This window comes from Euprymna scolopes, chromosome 40 (genome assembly GCF_053919585.1).
Source record: "Euprymna scolopes isolate OS-2025 chromosome 40, ASM5391958v1, whole genome shotgun sequence".
Lineage (NCBI taxonomy): Eukaryota > Metazoa > Mollusca > Cephalopoda > Sepiida > Sepiolidae > Euprymna > Euprymna scolopes.
The window spans coordinates 45,847,785-45,868,240 of NC_136521.1; the positions used below are offsets into that span (position 1 = coordinate 45,847,785).

General features: G+C 33.5%; 1 protein-coding gene across 1 annotated transcript in view; it reads right to left on the reverse strand.

Annotated features, from left to right (window-relative positions):
- Positions 1–20,456, reverse strand: part of LOC145265529 (palmitoyltransferase ZDHHC17-like) — a 125,817-nt gene that overhangs the window by 69,586 nt on the left and 35,775 nt on the right. The gene's annotated exons all lie outside the window — the stretch shown is intronic.

A 20,456-nucleotide genomic window follows, 5' to 3' on the forward strand; every position in this document is an offset into this window, starting at 1 on the left:
TGAGATCGGTATCATTTTGAAGCTCAAAACTTTGGACGACAAATATAAAAAAATTGGCTAAAAACATTAATTCCTTCACCCTCAACAGGACACTTTTCTACAGAGAAGGGTAGCAAAAATCATTCCTTCATGAAAACCTAGCTAAATACGCATGCGCAAAAGACGTTCCTTGAATTAGTTTAAATATTATAAAAAGCAACTTAAATTCGCTCACACGGTCATAGCACAACGGTCAAAGTAGCAGTGTTGTTACCTTTAGATTGCAGGTTCGATCGAAAGGTATCAAATAAATTTTTTTTTGATTTTTTAAGTTTTGATATTGAAACGGTTATTTATGCCATTTTTTCTTTTTTTTTTTTTTTCCATCACGTTCAGTTTTTTTTTTCCGATTTTTTTTTAAGAAGTTTTAACATCATTCGCTTACACGTTCATTTTTTTTTCCATCATGTTCACTATTTTTTTTTGTTTTTGTTTTACCGATTATTTTAAGAAGTTTAACATCGTTTTTTTTTAATAATATTTAAACAGTTATTACTTCGCTTATTCTTTAGTTTCCATTTTGTTTAGATTTACTCCCCCCCCACACACACACACCTCCAGGCACTGCTGGGCACCCCCGCTAGTCTAATAAATAAAAGGCAAAATGTTAAGTTTTGAGACATTGTGTCGAACAAAGATGGCGGTGGTGTTCAGATCAGTAACCAAGATGGCGGCCAAGAATTAAATGCGGTCTGTGGCGTAGTTAACCTATTAAGTTCTGAGATATTGTGTTGAACAAAGATGGCGGCGTAGTTCAGATCACTAACCAAGATGGCGGCGCAGTTCAGATCAGTAACCAAGATGGCGGCGTAGTTCAGAGCAGTAATCAAGATGGCGGCCAAGAATTAAATGCGGTCCGTGGCGTAGTAAACGGCGAACTGATTGAATCCAAAATTCGACAATTTTTATAATAATTTTGGAACGTTTTCATTGGTTGTTTAGCACAGCCGTTGGTTATAAAAATGATTGGCGAATCCATTCGTCTCATACCCCCATTAGGAGTCAAAAACATTTTATACAAAATGTGTGTGTGTGTGTGTGTGTGTGTGTGTGTGTGTGTGTGAGTGTGTGTGCATGCATATGTGTGTGTTTCTATGTCTGTCAAGAAACTTTCAAAAAGCGCGTCGGAATCTGACCAGATAGGTATCGTTTTCAAGCTCAATCCTTCGGATGACAAATATGGAAAAATTGGCCAAAAACATCAATTCCTTCACTCTCAACTGGGCAGTTTTGTACACGGAGAGGTCGCTTTTTTTTCGTCAACATTTTTGCAAGTCATTGTTTCTGTTGGATTGACTAATTCGGAAATAAAATATAGACTCGTTTCTCAAGGAATTTATAATTATTTATTAAGATTTTATGTAATACTAGCGAGGTGTACCCGGCGTTGCCCGGGTGTTTGGAGGTGTGGGGGGGGGGGGGTTAAAAAAAAAAGTAAGTATGAGGATCGAACCCGAACCGTTGAGGCAAAGTTGTGAAAATAAAAATGTGCAACGTTAACCATTGCCGTTAACCATTGCCCCACCGCGCCATTGTTAACCATCGACGTTAACCATTGCCCCACCGCGACATGCTTACGGAAACATGTTTGAATTTATTTAATTACTTGGATTTAGCAGGTGCTTGTTTTAATGCGTTAATGAGGTCAAGTTTGACTGCAGGATAGTATTTACTGCTGAACGCTTTTTTTCCTCGCCCCCAAGATGTTATAGGAAAAAGACTAACCCACATGCGGCGAGTGACAAATGTTGAATATTTATCTTCCCGAAATCGAGCAAATTAAATAGACAGGCGAGCTTCATTGCTAACTGTGAGATATTACGATTTATATGTGATATAAAAAGTTTTAAAAAGTTGTGAAGCGAGCGACCGCTTCTCTGAAAAAAGTCTTTTGTAGACACACAGAAAAAGCGAACACATATACATACATACATACATTTTCGCTTTTATATTTATAAATGTTATTTGGAGGGAAGAAGGTGTTAACTAATTTGAAGAATTTTTTCCTCAATGTTACTTTTAACCCAGCAAAAAATATATATGAAACTTATACTTAAAACAATTCCAATCCATTATATATATATACACCCATTATCCAACAACCTAAAACACATCATTAACCACATCCCCAAATTCAACAAAAATAGAATTAGTACAAACTCGTCAAAACGAGAAATTTTGAATGAGCACAAACCCTTCTATGAAGCAGCTTTAAAAAATAGTGGATATACTACTATCACCATCAACTATATCAAACCAAACCCACCTACAAAAACAGATCTAAGAAAATTATTTGGCTCAACCCTCCATTTTTAATTTTTTGTTTAATTTATATTTATATATTTTTTCTCTAGTTTTTTACCCCCTCCCCAACCATTACACCCACTCTCTTGGTTTTTAATATCCATATGTAATCAAAAAACATTATTTTTCCTTTAATTTATTTTAACTTAAATCATCTGACGATATAGACGGATAATTTTTACCCCATCTATTGAAACAGCCTATAATGAATTAAGTTAATACACCTGAGGTTGAAATAATAAAAAAACAAACATATATATATATATGTATATACTAGCAAAAGTACCCGTCGTTGACTGGGTTCAAAAACAGCCTACAGAAAATGGACTCTGATTTATGATAGGTTATGAAAAAGAAGAGTTGTAAATTTGGGTTGAATTTGGGGGTATCAAAACCAAAGCAAAATATGAGGAAAGTAAAAATAAAATAGATAAACCCCATAATTTATTATACCATACCTGTTCACACTGAAACATTTATCACAATATTTTGTGGATCTATATTAAAAAACCTTGTTAAACTTTGTGACATATTTCCATTCTATGGAGGTCAGGCGCGAACGAACACCCCATAATTTTATTATACCATATTTCTTCAAACTGAAACATAATTATCAAAGTATACTTACGCAAATAGATATGAAAAGTCTTTATTAAAGTTTGTGCCTATTTCCATTCTATAGAGGCCAGGCACGAACACAGACCTCACAATTTTATTAAACCAACCCTAGTTAAGTTAAAACATACTTATCAAAGTATTATTATGTACATCTATATCAAAAACACTTGTAAACGTTTTCTTTTAATTTTTACATTTTTTATTTCCATACTTTGTGGACCAGGCACGTACGCAGACCCCACAATTTAATGAATCATCATTATGCCAGATCAAACATATCCATTCCTGTGTCTCGATATATCTTCTATCATTATATGTGATCAGTTTTCTATAATAGTCAACCATATAGGAGCCTATTCGTGACCACACACACACACAGCTTTATATTATAGATATATGCAGATCATCATATAATGATTAAACTGACGTTAAAAACATTAACGGTGGCCAAATGGATTAGGTCCTTGCTAATGAAGAATGAAGCCAGAGATGGCTTCTGTTGCCGGGCTCAAATCTATCGACCGTTGTTATTCATGACACTCTACACTGAAGATTCCCAAAGGATGAAATACTAATGTTTGTAGGCATTTAATAATAATTGTATATATATATATATATATATATATATATATATATAAGTATTAGGATGATTAATTGGAATTGGGAATTGAAAAAATTTGTGCCTACTTTCTGATGCCAAAAACGATTTTCATTGTTCTGATTTGGTTGTTTTTAACTAAAACTTAATTTTTCATGGCTCATATTAATGATGGAACGAAAAATATTTATTAATTTTAAACTACTAGTAAAACTAAAAACTATAGATTATTTTCTTAAGTCTATTTCTACGTTTAGGAAATTATATGTAAATATTCCATGGTTTTTGCGATAACTCCCTTCCCTCAAAATAACTCTTTATTAAAAAATTCCACAGGAATAGAATCGGAAATTGTATCAGAATAGGAAAAAATATTGGAGTCATCCCATCACTAGTATATATATATATATATATATATATATATATATATATATATATATATATATATATATATATATTTGTATAGCTATATATTGTATAATAAACAGATTATATTAATCTATATAAATAAAAATGTAAAACATGTTTGTTCGTAATCGATAATCTAAAAAATCACTGAAGCGATTGCCTCGACATTTTGCGATAGCGTTTTTATCTAATCTAAGTATGTTTTTATATATTTAAAAATTAAAAATATTAAAAAAAACTATTTTTTTCAACATCATTTCTTTTTGGCAACAGTCGACCATTTTGAAATGACAAAAAATAATAATTGTGACTTGCGATTTTATTATATTTACATGTTTTCTTCAGTATTTTCCTTGAGTAGCTTTGATAATCGGCAACGCTCGGCGAAAACCAGCAGTTGATGTCATGTTCTGAGCAAGTACCGGTCGGTTTTTAATATGTGGAAAATCCAGCTTCCAAAAAGGGATACTCTGGATAGTAACAAAATAAAAATTGCCTCAGTCTAGAAGGATTTCTCCACTGGTCGAGGAAAAAAACAGTGAAGTGTAGTTCATCCTGTTTCTCTTCCTCTCTTTATATCTATCTTTCCATCCATCTCTCTATCACTCTCTCCATCTCTCTTAGAGCCCCTCTCTCTTTCTCTTCCTCTGTTTCTCTCCCTCACTGCCTCAAACTCTCCCTCCTCCTCTGTTACTATCTATCTCTCAATCCCTCTCTATCTATCGATCTCTAATCCTACTTTAGTCTCCTAAATTAATTACAGTGAATAATGCATTGTTAAAACATGGATAAATCCTGTTTTAGTCACCTAATTTACTTACTGTGAGAATAGAAGTTATTTGGAAATTACTGCTACCTTGAACAGCACCAGAAGGAACTGGTAAAACCTTTCTAATTAAATTGATTTTGGCAGCCATTCGATGACAAAGTGGCATAGCCTTAGCTCTTGCTGCATGCAGAATAGCTGCGACCTTACTATCATTCAGCTTTGAAATTACTATTAAACATTCATTGTTCAATATCTTCAAAACATCCAGCATGGGAAAAATATTGTAGAAATGCAAACTTATGGCTTGGGATGAATGCACAATGGCACACAAAAAAAATCACTTGATCGATCCTTGCAAGATTTGCGTGGCAATGTCAGACCATTTGAGAATGCAGTAGTATTGCTTGTAGGAGATTTCAGACAAACGTTACCTGTAATTCCTCAATCAACACCAGCAGATGAAATAAATGCTTGCCTCCAAACTTAACTCAAAACATGCATATCCAGTTGCAGTCTGCAGAGAAATTCTTGCATCAATTGTGGGAAATTGGGTATGGAAAAGTGCCAGCTGATCCGAGTTAAGGGTGAATTTCGTTGATTCTTAACTTTTGTAATTTAGTTACATCAAAAGAAGAGTCGGTATAAAAGTTTTTTCCAGATATTCAAATCAATTATAAGAATTCTAGTTGGCTGAGTGAACGAGCTATTCTGCCAGCTCAATACAAAGACATCCATGAACTTAACAATATTATTCAGCTTAAAATTCCAAGTGAGGTAGTCACATACAAGTTCATTGACACTGTCGTGGAAGCAGATAAAGTGGTTAATTACCCAACAGAATTTTTGAATTCACTAGATCTGCCAGGGATGCCACCACATGTGCTGCAATTTAAAATTTGTGTACTAATTTACATGTTGCGAAATATAAACCAACCCAAGCTTTGCAATGGCACATGGATTGCAGTCCAAAAATTAATGGACAACATTACAGAAGCAACAATCGTAACAGGACCTTTCACAGGTGCAGATATCTTCATTCCACGCATTCCTATGATTCCACCAGATATGACATTTCACTTTAGGAAATTGCACTTTCCAATTTGATTGTCATTTGCAATCACCATCAACAAAGTTCAGGGACAATCTTTACAATTGTGTGGCCTACAGCTACATACTGACTGTTTCACACAAGGACAATTTATATTGCATGTTCAAGAGTCAGCAAACTAGAAAATGTCTATATAGCTTTGAAAATAAAACAAAATATTACTGGGAATTAAGCATATAAGAAACATGCATTTCCTCATTTTGGAATTTTTTCATTGCGCCAAATTGAGCCACAGCAACACATGTCAGGGTATAGCTAGTATATAATACAAATGACACAAGTCTATATTCCAAATTTCATGATGTTGACCATCTTGCAATTAATTTTAATTAAGTTAACATTTACAATTCTTGACACTAATAGTTTTATAGCGGAAAATCATTCATTTAATTAATCAATGAATTAATATCAATCAATAAATCTATTTTGCCCTTAACTCATTAGAAGAAATAGCAATTGGAAGAGAAGTTGCAATTGCCTTTTATTTTATCTTTTATTACGCCATTTTGAATTTTCAAGTAAAGTCACTCAAATTTAAATTTTTGTATTAATGATTTGTATTAATTTTGATATACACTACTAAAAATATTCTATTTAATATTTTACTAATTTATTATTTATAATTAATCCCTATATATTTACTTAGATAATATTAATAATTGTAATATGTACAACATACGTCTATATATTTATTTAATTTTATACGAAACTAATTACAATATATATATATATATATATATATATATATATATATATATATATATATATATTCTATTTCTGGTTATACAAATTGTTCATTTTATCTAAATTTCATATCCATATGTAATTCAGTTTTATTACTATTTAATTAAATCAATTATTACATAAAGTATTATTGTTTATTGCCATTTAATAATTTTTAATTAATCATAATTTTAATATCAAATTTCCCTTAGTAATATTTTATAGTAACGTGTTTACATACAGGTAAAGGCCAATAATTCACTTTTAAATTTAAATGAGTTGTTTCCCTTTTATCAAACCTTGTTATATTAAACCATTTTTTTAAAATTATATTGTTAAATAGTATATTTATCGAGTTTTATTGTTATTTCATTATATATTATTTATTTATTAATCCAATTTATATTATAACTTGAATTCTATTGTTTATCAAAATAAAAAATAAACATTTAAAACATTTCAGTATAAATTAATCGATATCTATGAGTTTTACTTATCAATAATCTCAATTAAATTAGAATATTCAAATGAACAATTAGCTGGTATAACTATTGGTTATCATTCCATAAATTATATTTCATCTACTCTAATTTATTAAATTCAAATATATCTCAATTTTTATTATTTTTAATTATATCTTAATATATTGAAATTAGATCACATACTTAATTTATTTTATATTTTATCAGTAAACTCAAAAGTAATAATAAATTATTGGATGTTCTTTAAGCTATTCTTTTGTATTAATATTATTTAATTGTGATTATTACTGACAAATATTTTACTTCAATAATTAATTTTTGGGGCATATTTATTCGATTTATTCATTTTATTCTTTTTATCAAGGTGTATTGTTTTGTTCCCACGATTTATTTACGAATTTAATAACACCGACCATAGCCATATGAGATGTAAAGACCCATGGTTCAATCCTTCGTTAATTAATTTGAATATTTTGTTCAATTTAAAAAGTTTTTTATTTTATTTTAATTGATTTCCTTTAATGAATTTATTTTATTTTATTTTAATTGGTATTCATTAATAAACATTTTTTATTGTTATTTTAATTTGAGCTATTATATATTCATAACCTTATCAGCTATTATATATTTATAACCATATCAGCTATTATATATTCATAACATTATCAGCTATTATATATTCATAACATTATCAGCTATTATATATTCATAACATTATCAGCTATTATATATTCATAACCTTATCAGCTATTATATATTCATAACCTTATCAGCTATTATATATTCATAACCTTATCAGCTATTATATATTCATAACCTTATCAGCTATTATATATTCATAACCTTATCAGCTATTATACATTCATAACCATATCAACTATTATATATTCATAACCTTATCAGCTATTATATATTCATAACCATATCAACTATTATATATTCATAACCTTATCAGCTATTATATATTCATAACCTTATCAGCTATTATATATTCATAACCATATCAGCTATTATATATTCATAACATTATCAGCTATTATATATTTATAACCTTATCAGCTATTATATATTCATAACCATATCAACTATTATATATTCATAACCTTATCAGCTATTATATATTCATAACCTTATCAGCTATTATATATTTATAACCATATCAGCTATTATATATTCATAACATTATCAGCTATTATATATTCATAACCATATCAGCTATTATATATTCATAACCATATCAGCTATTATATATTCATAACCATATCAACTATTATATATTCATAACCTTATCAACTATTATATATTCATAACCATATCAACTATTATATATTCATAACCTTATCAACTATTATATATTCATAACCTTATCAACTATTATATATTCATAACCTTATCAACTATTATATATTCATAACCTTATCAACTATTATATATTCATAACCTTATCAGCTATTATATATTCATAACCATATCAACTATTATATATTCATAACCTTATCAGCTTGAAATTTATTTTTTTTTTACTTAATTACCACTATTTTTATTTATCTATTTATTTTAATTTAGTTATTTTGAAAGTGTTACTTTAAAAATTTACTTTTTTTTTCTTCTGTAGTTGTTATATTCAAATATTCTTTAATCAAGTATTATTAACCATTTCCTAAACTAGTTAAATTGTTCAGTACAATTTTTTTCCATTTTTCTCCCTTCCCCTTTTCTCTTCTCCCCTCCTCCTTTTTTTTTTTTTTTTTTTTTTTTGACGTGAATAAAAAAAAAAGAAAAAGTCAATATCCCTCCACCACCACTGCTTATGATCCGGAGGAGGGAGGGGGACAAGTTCTCTAGGAAAATGCCTATATTTTTTTCTACAAATCCAGACGTCTAATTGGGTTATCAAAAATAATAATAAAAAAATAAAATAATAATAATAATAAAAATAAATTTAAGAAAAAACAAACAAAAAAACTGAACTCCAAAAAAGGTTTCTCATTGTTCAATAAAAAATGTAAATAGACACTCTTCTTGAATATTCCTCCCCCCCCTTCCTCTTCAAATTAATGGAATTGCAGCTGTTAACAAATGAATCTTTGAGGGGGGGGGAGGATTGAAGGAAAACCCTAGAGGCAGAGAGAATTAAAGCAATTGTAAATTGTATTGTATTACCTAAAAATTCAATAATATCAATCATTCTGCAGATTATTTGTGAAATTCGATACAAAGCGACTTTAAAAAAATATCTACATGATAATAATATGCTAATGGATTTCATGTTCCATGGGAAAGCTATTTCAAATTCCAGCCTGACAGACCTAAGACAAAGCTATTTCAAACTTAAGCCCGACAGACCCACGGAAAAGCTATTTGACAGACCCATGGAAAAGCTATTTCAAACTTAAATATTTTATAATACAATTTTCATGCATTAGTAAGCACCAGATTATCTTACTTACAGGCTGAGGGTTAGGTGTGGTCGGAGGCGTTTACACTTGGCCAAAATGTCCTATATGCCCAAAGGAATGATAGAATATGTTTTTGTTGAGATATTGTGGGGAAAAATTAATTTCTCAGCAAAATGAAATAGATATTTGGCAACACAGTCTGGCTTGATGTACATGGAATTATTGGCGGTAAGTCATATGTCTTATGTCAAGCAAGAGACCATCTTGCAGATGATAACTATAATAACTTGGATGACAAAAGAGAAAGAGAGAAAATGAGTTCAGAAAGGAAAGAAAGAAAGGAAAAAGTGCTTCAGAAGAAGAAAGAAAAGAGAAAAGAGAATAGAAGAAAAAGGGGGTAATCTCCAAACGACAGAGAAAGAAATGCTAATCTCAGAGAGTAGGGGGGGGGTCATAATCAGGGTTTTCATAAAAGACCATTGTTTTTAGCAGATAGGAGAGACTTGTCTGCGCTTTTTGGGTTGACTGCTTTGGGCTGAGATCCCTGAAAGAGCTAAGTAAAAATGCCCTTTCTTCCTCCTCCAATCAAGAAGCTGTCTGAAAGAATTCAAGTTGAAGATCTTGCATCTTAAAACAGATTATGTTGATTGAGTTCAGAAGAACCCGAATAATTTAACTTTTCTTTGCAGGATTGAATGTGAAAATACCTTACGCAATAATTATTTTCGTTTATAAGAAAGTGATCTCTGAAGTTCTTATTCATTATTGATTGCTTTGATCTTTGGAAGATAATTCAGTTCATTTCCAGGTTTACCCTGAAACCTGACGCTCGAATTACAGCTGCGATAGGCCCATATCTGCTGATCAGTGCACCTGTTAAGGAAAAGCTCAACCTCTACAACTAACAACGAACAGTCAGCATGTTAAAGATTCTTTCACACAGACTTAGGGTTGTGCAAGTTTTGTATGCTCTAAGCATTAGAGCCGTAATTTCAGTGATCAGTGAGTGCCTGGTTACATTTTGAAGGGTTCATTATCAGACGAAGATAAATGTGTAACCACTGGGACTAAAGGTTAGTGCACATCATGCCTTAACAGCGCTCATGCATGACTGACCTACCTGGCATGGTTACACTAATTGGTCACATGATACAGGATTGTACAACCTCACCCCTGACATGGTTACATTTGTTAGAGAAAGGCTTTATCTTTCAGAACATTTTGATGAGCAACTATTACTAAGATACTTCTATGATTTTATATAAATACTAGCAGGCTACCTGGCGTTGCCCAGTCTTCAAATATGCATAAATATTATATTTTAATTAATGCAGAATTTTTATTTATTTTAAACAGAAATACCGTCGGTATTAAGTGTAATGTTAAAATTCCTTTAAAAAAAAAAAAAAGATGAAGTAAAAAAAAAAAAAAACAGAAAGAAACTGAGACGTGCATGCATAAGAGAAAAATCCAGGTTGTCCTCGACGTTAGGGTTAGGGTTATGATATAAATGCGAGAGTGCCTCAGGGATCTATCCTTGGACCTCTATTGTTTCTAATATTTATTAATGACCTCTCCAACAAAACGGCCTCTGAGATGGGTATATATGCTGATGACACCACACTCTATAACAGGCATGACAGGAAAACAAATGAACACATAACTAAAGAAATGGCAAAAACACTAGAGGATGACCTCCAATCTGTAGTGGAATGCGGACAAAAATGGATGGTCATATTCAATGCTGCCAAGACTAAGCTTGTTTCCTTCAATAATTACAAGAAACCTTCTCTGCCATCAATAGCAATGGCCAGTGACTCCCTGTCTGAGAGTACATCTTTCAAACTGCTTGGCCTAACGATATTGAAAACATTGCCAGGGCCGCTGCGAAGAAGGTAGGCTCTCTCTACCGTGCTAGAAAACTACTGACACCTGAAAGTATCCTGTACCTCTATAAGGCCACCATTCGCCCATGTATGGAGTATTGCTGTCACATTTGGGCTGGTGCATCTGCTGCCAGTCTCTCGCTCCTAGACAAGGTTCAAAAGAGAGTCGCCAATCTGATAGGCCCTGAACTGGCATCTAAGCTTCAGCCTCTTTCCCATCGACGAAACGTTGCATCCCTCTGTCTGTTCTATAAGTATTTTAATGGTGAATGCTCTGACGAACTGCAGACACTTGTGCCCCCACGACGTAGACACCCTCGACAAACCCGACAGGCAGCTAAATCCCACCCCCACGCAGTAGAGATCCCTAGATGTAAAAGATCTTTCTACTCCAGTAGTTTCTTCTCCAGAACCGCTAGACTCTGGAATTCCATTCCAGGTCCCTGCTTCCTCAACTGTACTGACATGCAGAAGTTCAAGTGTAACGTGAATCGACATCTTTCTGCCCAAATCCCAACATAGTGCCCCAGTAGTTGCTACCCCTGATAGTAGCCCCCTACACCAAAGTGGCAATGTGCTTTGTTTGGGGTGAAAATGTAATTAAAAAAAAAAAAAGTATTATGCTTTTTTCTAAACAGTTCACTTCTTGTAAGTAAAAAGAAAATACTTGAGCTGAAATCTAAACCAAAATCTAAAGACAGTGAGTCTAGTACGATAACCATTATACCAGCTTAACATGACTTTTAAAGAGTGTTTTCAAACAAACTCATACTTAACATAAGGAAGCTCTCATATTTCACGATCATGCATGCGCAGTCATAAAACAGCTGAAAACAGATAAAAATCTGACGGCTTCCCACATACCAAATTTTCAATTTAGCAGCCCGTTTTTCCGGATGAAAACTAATAAAAAGTTTTCCACATGTCTGAATACCCTATATACCAAATTCCAAGTCTGTATGTCAAAAATTCGTTGAGTATGTAGGTTGAGAAGTGTCCTCACATAAACACATTCTCACTTTTATAGATATATAGATATTAGTAATCTATCTAGATAAATAACAACTGGAGAAGCATAATCCCCCACCCTCCATACTTTTGCCGAAGAGAATATTTTAAAGTATATTTTATTGTTAATTTTCACATGAAATGCTATAAAATTATTAAAAAAAAACAACCCCAAAAAACAAACAAAACCAGAAAATACAATTCCCTATATAATATATATATATATATATATATATATATATATATATATATATATATATATATATATATAAAATATATAAAAGTACCTGTCGTTGACTGGGTTCAAAAACAGCCTACAGAAAATGGATTCTGATTTATGAAAGTATGATAGGTTATGAAAAGGAAGGCTTGTAAAGAGATAGCTTCGAATTTGGGGGTATCAAAACCAAAGCAAAATATGATGAAAGTTAAAATAAAATAGATAATCCTCATAATTTATTATACCATACCTGTTCACACTGAAACACTAATCACAATATTCTGTGGATCTATATTAAAAAACCTTGTTAAACTTTGTGACATATTTCCATTCTATGGAGGTCAGGTGCGAATGAACACCCCATAATTTTATTATACCATATTTCTTCAAACTGAAACATAATTATCAAAGTATACTTACGCAGATAGATATGAAAAGTCTTTATTAAAGTTTGTGCCTATTTCCATTCTATGGAGGCCAGGTGCGAACGCAGACCCCACAATTTTATTATACCATCCCTATTTAAGTTAAAACATACTTATCAAAGTATTATTATGTACATCTATATCAAAAACACTTGTAAACGTCTTTTTTTAATTTTTAAATTTTTTTATTTCCATACTTTGTGGACCAGGCACGTACGCAGACCCCACAATTTTAATGAATCATCATTATGCCAGATCAAACATACTCATTCCTGTGTCTCGATACATCTTCTATCATTATATGTTATCAGTTTTCTATAATAGTCAATCATATAGGAGCCTATTTGTGACCAGACACACACACAGACGTTTAGGTTTATATTATATATATATATATATATATATATATATATATATATATATATATATATATAGATAGATAGATAGATAGATAGATAGATAGATATACGGATACAAATATACGTACATTATACGCTTATATACATATACACACTTATGTATGTACGTGTACGTATATGAATGACATTTGAACCGATAATTGGAAATGTTTGTTCTACAAGTTTTCTATAATAGTCAACCATATAGGAGCCTATTCATGACCAGACACACACACAAACGTTCAGCTTTATATTATATATATATTAGTGCATTTTTACCTAAATGCGAGTTGGGAATAATTTTCCCTTTAACCAATTTTGGTACTCCCAAGCGGCATATGTATTATTTTTAAAATATGATTATCCACTGACACGTGCTTCGACGAAGCACGTGTCAGTGGATTCGTCGTCTACGATTCTTCAGAGTGGCTGATTCAGCCACCCTGATGAGTCGTAGACGACAAAACATGTGTCAGTGGATAATTATATGTTAAAAATTATATATATATATATTATTTTTAAAACAGTAATCTATGAACGTGCATATTTCGAGGTTCCTACATCGTAGCATGACTGTGTCTATAGGAATCAAACCCTGGACCATGTGCATTACTTAACCGTATTTATCATTTAAAAAAAATCAACAAGAAATCAACATAAGTTTATAAATGATAAAAATACAGTAGTATTATCTCGGACTTCATAGCATAATGGTTAATGCGGCAGACTGTAATATACATGGTACCGGGTTCGATTCCTAGAAACACAGTCAAGCTACCCTGAAGAGAGGTAGGAACCTCCAAACATGCACATCCGTAGATCACTGTTTTAAACATAATAAAAATATTATTTATCTACGTCCAAATAAAATATAGGCGATTTCCTAAGTAAAACAATCTTCCAGGCAAAGACACTACTAAACTGTATTTATCGTTTAAAAAAATCAACAAGGAACCTCTCTCCCTCTCTCTCTCTATATATACATATATACTAGCAGGCCACTAGGCATTGCCCGATTGAAAAATATGTTTCAATATGATATTTTAATTCATGCAGATTTTGTATTAATTATTATAGAGCCAATTCTCTATTGATTATTATATTGTACCCAATATATAGTAGTGATTTCAAAAGTTAAAAAAAAATATGACTTGGTTGACATCAACTGGAATCGAAACCAAAACATGTAGCCCTCCAGCTTTATTTGTTACTGTCTAACCTAAATCCACATACACATGCAAAAACCTTAAAAAAATAATTTTGTTTGTGCACTCAGTATATACCAGTAATGTTCACTCTCTAGACGTGGCTGTAGGCCTAAGGTCAATATGATGTATTTGGTAATAATATGACAGTTTTTTTAGGTTAGGAAATGTAGCGTTTACAATATATTGTTCTCCCCTAAGTTCAACAAGTTTTAACAATTTATTGACAACTATTTAATGGAACCACTTAATGGCACTTAACACATGCATTCATATGATTATGGTATATTACAGCTCGTGCAATGTATGCTCTACATTATTATACAGGGCTCTACATTACGAGTGAAACAGTCGCATTTGCGAGTGATTGTTCAAAGTGGCGACTAGAAATAATGAAACACTTATCTTTTAGCGATTGTATTTCTTTTTCATCGACAATTTTCCAAATCTCATTAATGGATGAAAACTATCTTTTCAACTTATTTTTATTTTTTTTTTTTTAAATAAAAACGAGCAAAGTCAAATTTTTTAAAGAATAAAAGGTTTTATAAAACAATGTACTCCTTTTTAACGAAGGCTGCTTAAAAAAAAACACACACACACCTGAAGAAAACAGCATGTTTATACCTTCAAGTATCAACATAAAATTTGTTGCATATTTAGAATTACACTTATTTAAAAAAATATAGAAAAATCTTTATAATCTATGTACTCGTCACAGAACAAAGATGTCATGTTCCAAAAATCACATGGGTTTGGCTAATAACTTTTCTATTTGGGTAGTAAACGAAAATGTTTAGTTGCCAAAGGTCAACTAAAGATAAATTTGTCCGTAGAGCCCTGTTATAGTACGTGACATAAATTATGTCTAAAAAACGTAACTGCGACTGGAATCTACAGTACCTATTTACTATGCCTTTCCCACGGGACAGAGTTAGACACCAGGGTCGTTTTTTAACGTGGAGAAAAGGTACAAAAATAAAAATTGTCTCAGTCGTGAAGGATTTCTCCTCCACCGAAAGAGAACAAGAAATGGAAGTGCAGCATCTAAAGAACAGATACTACACTTTGATCTTGTTTATATATTTTATTGAGAAAGAAAAAATTGAACATAAAAAAACGTACAAAAAATTCAATTCAACAAAATTAGGCACAAGGCCCTACAAGAAATTGGGAGGGGGAGGGTACAGGGTCTTTTTGACTACGTAACAGATGAGACTTTGAAGTCTTACTCTTGACTGGCAACATTTACCAAAATACCTCAATCACTCTGTGGATCCTAATCTAACTAATAACCCCAGCGTTCAATGTAAAATTTAACTATGTACAATTTGTATATTCATTTCTGTATGTTGTGTGTGCATTTTTTTTTTTTTTTTTTTTTTTGTGTGTGTGTATGTGTGAGAAAATAAAGTTCGATTTCATTAGAAAGAGTTCTTGAATTAATTGGCATAAAATGTTCGTGGAGTGGGAAAAAACTAATGAAAATGTTCATTTCAAAAATAAGGAAAATCTACTAATGTGTTGTTAGTAAGACCCCCCCCTGTACTATTCTATGTGGCTAGATCCCCCACTGTTTTCCGGGGAACCGAAAACAAGCAGAGCATCCCTAATGGGGTTTGGGGAAGTCGCCTTAATGGAGGTGGGAGAAAATAAAGCAACGGATGGAGGGGGTAGGAAGGTGACCTCTGAGTAGGGGGATGATCGGGGGCATCAGAAAATAAAGATGAGGAGCAGGGGGGGGTTGGGCAGACTCAGAGGTTCTCTAATACCAAAAAATAAAATCAGGAACAGGATCTCATTTGTACCACCAGTCAAGAGTTACTTTACTGAACTTATAATGCTAACCTAGGCGGGATGGGTTCCGTAGGACCCAGCATCGCCCATGCCATGCCTAAGGAGGGAACACGTATTGAAACTTGGCTCCTCGACGGATGCACAAACTAGTGCTGTGCACCCACCTCTTGTCAAATTCCACTCTAGGCAACCTCTTCCAATCGCATCTGATCTTTACTTTAAGCAAATGTTTAAAGTAAACGATCAGATCCCGATCAGGAACAGATGTCCCTTCGTGGACCAACTTGAGGCGCGCGATCCAAATGGTCATGCGCGCTACTGCTAGGATCGCCAGGAAAACCAAACTTTCCTCCCTGGGGAACGGCGGCTCCATGTTGTACACAAAAGTTCCTACGTCGAGATCGAGCAGACACTCGGCATCGATGCGAGCTGTTACCCCCTCGACGTACCTTAATAGGGGCTGTATCCGGCTGCAACTAAAAAATGCGTGCTCGATTGTTTCGGGCTCGCGTTCGTCACAGCACGGACAGAAGCGGCTGGTATGTTCTTTATACCGGAAAAGTACGTCGAAGAGGGGCAGCGCATTTCGGACCAGTCGCCAAGTCAGGGAGAATTCTGAGTTATTCAGAATCTCCCGTCCCGGCGCCCAACGCCATTGAGAACGGACAACCTCCATCGACCATCCCATCCGCCTACAAAGTGGATCCTTCGCGGTCCCCTCCACTAAATCCCGATACAGTTTCTTCCTTGGCTGATCGAGGACATTGGTCCCCGGCAAAGCTCTAAGAGCGGTTCGGCATTCGGAGAAGAACTTGGACTCCCCCTTCGGTCTACGACGACCTTCTACCGAAGGGTTGGGTTTGAGGTTGGGAAACGAGTTCTCAACCACAGGGACCCAAGGAGCGTCTCCTTCAAGCGAACGACCCAGGAAAGCCAATCTCTCGGCGTTTCTATGACACAAGAGACTGGGCTGACCCAGGCCTCCCTCGCTCGGATTTTGAACACAGACCTCTCTGCAGACATAATGCTTACCCTCGTTCCACAAAAGTGAATCGAGGCGCCCTTGTAAGCGGGTTAGTCGTTCTGCAGGGAGAGGAAGTACAGACAAACGGTAAAGGATGAGCGGAAAGACGTATGTAGCACACGCCTCCGCCCGACCCTTCAAGGACAATTTCCTTCCAATCAGAATCTGCAGCATGTCATTGATCAGAATATCTGATTAGCAACATTTGCGTTCATTGCATGTAAGTGTGCAGCAGGTTGGCTCTATATATGAAAATCAAAAAGACCACACTTGCGTAAATGCACATATTATTGCTCACAGATGCCAAGAAATAATTTATAATATGTCTTACAAAATAAACACCAAAAAGGAAATTATCTGTGCAAGAAAGAACCATGAGACAGACCATTTAACTTGTCTAGACTCTTCAGTCGACTTATACACAGGTAATACTTAAAATAACAATTTTTGGTCTTAAAATGCAGATCGACTTATACATAAGTATATTCGGTAAATTCCAAAAATTCCAAAAAATGATCCTGTAGAAAAATATTTAAAAGTAAAAATAGAAATTGTTGGATTATCAAGTTTTATTTTATGTTTTAATATGGAAGAGTTGTGCGACCAATTATGTATGACAAACTAACTTATCTCCCTTGCTTTCCTTGAAATTCAACATTGAAAATATAGAAAAATAGTGGCTGATTTTTTTGTAGTAAAAAAAAAAAAAAAAAAAAGATCTAAGCAGATCATTTTTTGGATCATTTTTTATAATTGTTAAAATTTGTATTAATTTTCGGCACGTATGTGCTAATATTTTTACTTGATATGCATTTGAAATTGCATTAAACAGTACCAATTAGGCAACCTTGGATATCCCCACTAGTTTTAAAATCATAAATGTAAAATACAGGGTGGAACAATAAAAATGTCGCCCTAAAGAAAACAACACTACAGCTTTATTTTAAAACTTTTATTGAAAAAAATCAATTTAGTTAACTTGATTATGTAGTAGAGCTGACATCTATTCAATATAGCCGCCTTCAGCCTCAATCACTGTGTTCAGAACTGAGAGCATGCCTTTTCCACAACTGCTGGAGAGATATCGGTGGATGGTGGCAATCAGACTGGCTTTGGTAATATGGGAGGTCATGTTGGTGATATTCTCGACGTATGACCAAACGAAATAGTCTAGCAGGTTCAGGTTGGGGTAGGAGGGAGGGGGTAATGAAAGAAGGGTACAAAGTCGTAGCACTCCTTCTGAAGCCAAGCCTGGATCTCTTTGGATTTGTGGGCTGCCAGTGGCCACCTGATTGCATCAGAGGATCACCACATCCAGGTACACTTCGATGTTGACTTTCAAGCCGACTTCGAAGATATGAGTTGGCATGATGTGACTCTCACTTGAAACCACATCAAAGACCATGACTATGAATGGAAACCCACAAGCATTGAACCATCCAGATTTGCATTTTGAGGGTGCTGGCAATGGTCCTGTTGTCATAACTTGGATTGGTAGAGAGCATGAGTTGTACAGCGGTGCATTTCCAATCTCACTCGTTTGAACATTGTGTCACTTTCAGACATGATAGAAAGCTCCTATCACTCTTGGGATATTTCTACACAACTTGCCAACTAGTAGATGGTCTGCAACAAAAAAAGAAAACCGGTTTTCATCAAATGGCAATGGAATCAAGTCAGCTTTTCTAGGGCAAGAATTTTATCATTACACTCTGTACTGGATGTGCTAAAGCAGGCCATTTCTCTCTCTCTCTCTCTCTCTCTCTCTCTATATATATATATATATATATATATATATATATATATATTTTTCCCCACTAGTCGGGTAAAGTTAATTGGGTATAACCCAAAACTTACACTGATTAAAACGAAATTGCCAAAAGAGTTGAAAATAGTTCATGATGACTTTCAGTTACTGTGGGTTTCTTTCTTTTTTGTTTTGTTTTTTTGTTTTGAGAATTGTAGGCAGTTATTCAAGCATATCTTGTAGGTTAGTCTTACATAATAGTAACCTTTTAAGTCATTAATACTTTCCACCTACTCCGAGCTCCGAAAAAAAAAAAAAAAAAAAACTTTTACTTAACCTTTTAGCTTATAATCTATTTAATTAAACATCTACCATTTAACGCCTGAAAATCTTTTTTGTCCTAACTAATAATAGCAGAGTAAAAAAGCCGAGCATGAAAGGTCCCCCTCTACAAGTAAAAAGATTTAATTTCACCATGCCTAATGTTTGGGCAAAATTTTTTTAAAAAGCCAAGACATAGTTATTGGGGAACGTGCAAATAAACAAATAGACAAACGATTTAGGGGCAATTTTACCCCTATAATGGCTCTTTGGGGGGGGGGGGCAACCAGAATTATCCTGGAAAATCCTTTCTGGCAAAAATTTACTTTCAAATGAATATTGTTTGTGCAAAATTTCAAAAGAATTTAAGGAGTGAGTATTCAAAAAAGTGCAAACAAGCGAATGAACAAAAAATTTCAGGGCAATTTTACCTTTATAATGCCCTCTAGGGGAGAAACCAGAGTTATCCCGGAAAATCAGTTCTGGCAAAAATTTACTTTCACTATGACTAATGTTTGTGCAAAATTTAAAAAAAAAATCAAAAACGTGGTTATTGAGAAAAAGTGCAAACAAACAGATGAATGGGAGTGAAGTACTAGGTTCAATCCCTCCTTCGTCGAGGGTGTGGGGAATAAAAAAAACAATCAATGAAGCACAGCTTCATACCACCATCTTGAATGATCTTCAATCGACACTGTAAAATATTAATAAATACTTGTCTAGCCACAACAACTGACAATAATTTCCCTTACTCTCTATCAGTGGCTAAAACTAAACGAAAATTCCATGAGCAAAGTTTCTTTCCAATGATGCAATATTTTCGGTATTGATTACAAAAAATTGGACGGTTCTATTTATAGATGAGTGATAAGAATTGACCAATGAAATGGAGCCGTGTTCTGCTAGCAAGCAATCAGAAACCGGAATCACCCGATAAATATACTGTATCTCGAGTATTCCTGCATAGCTTTTAGCCC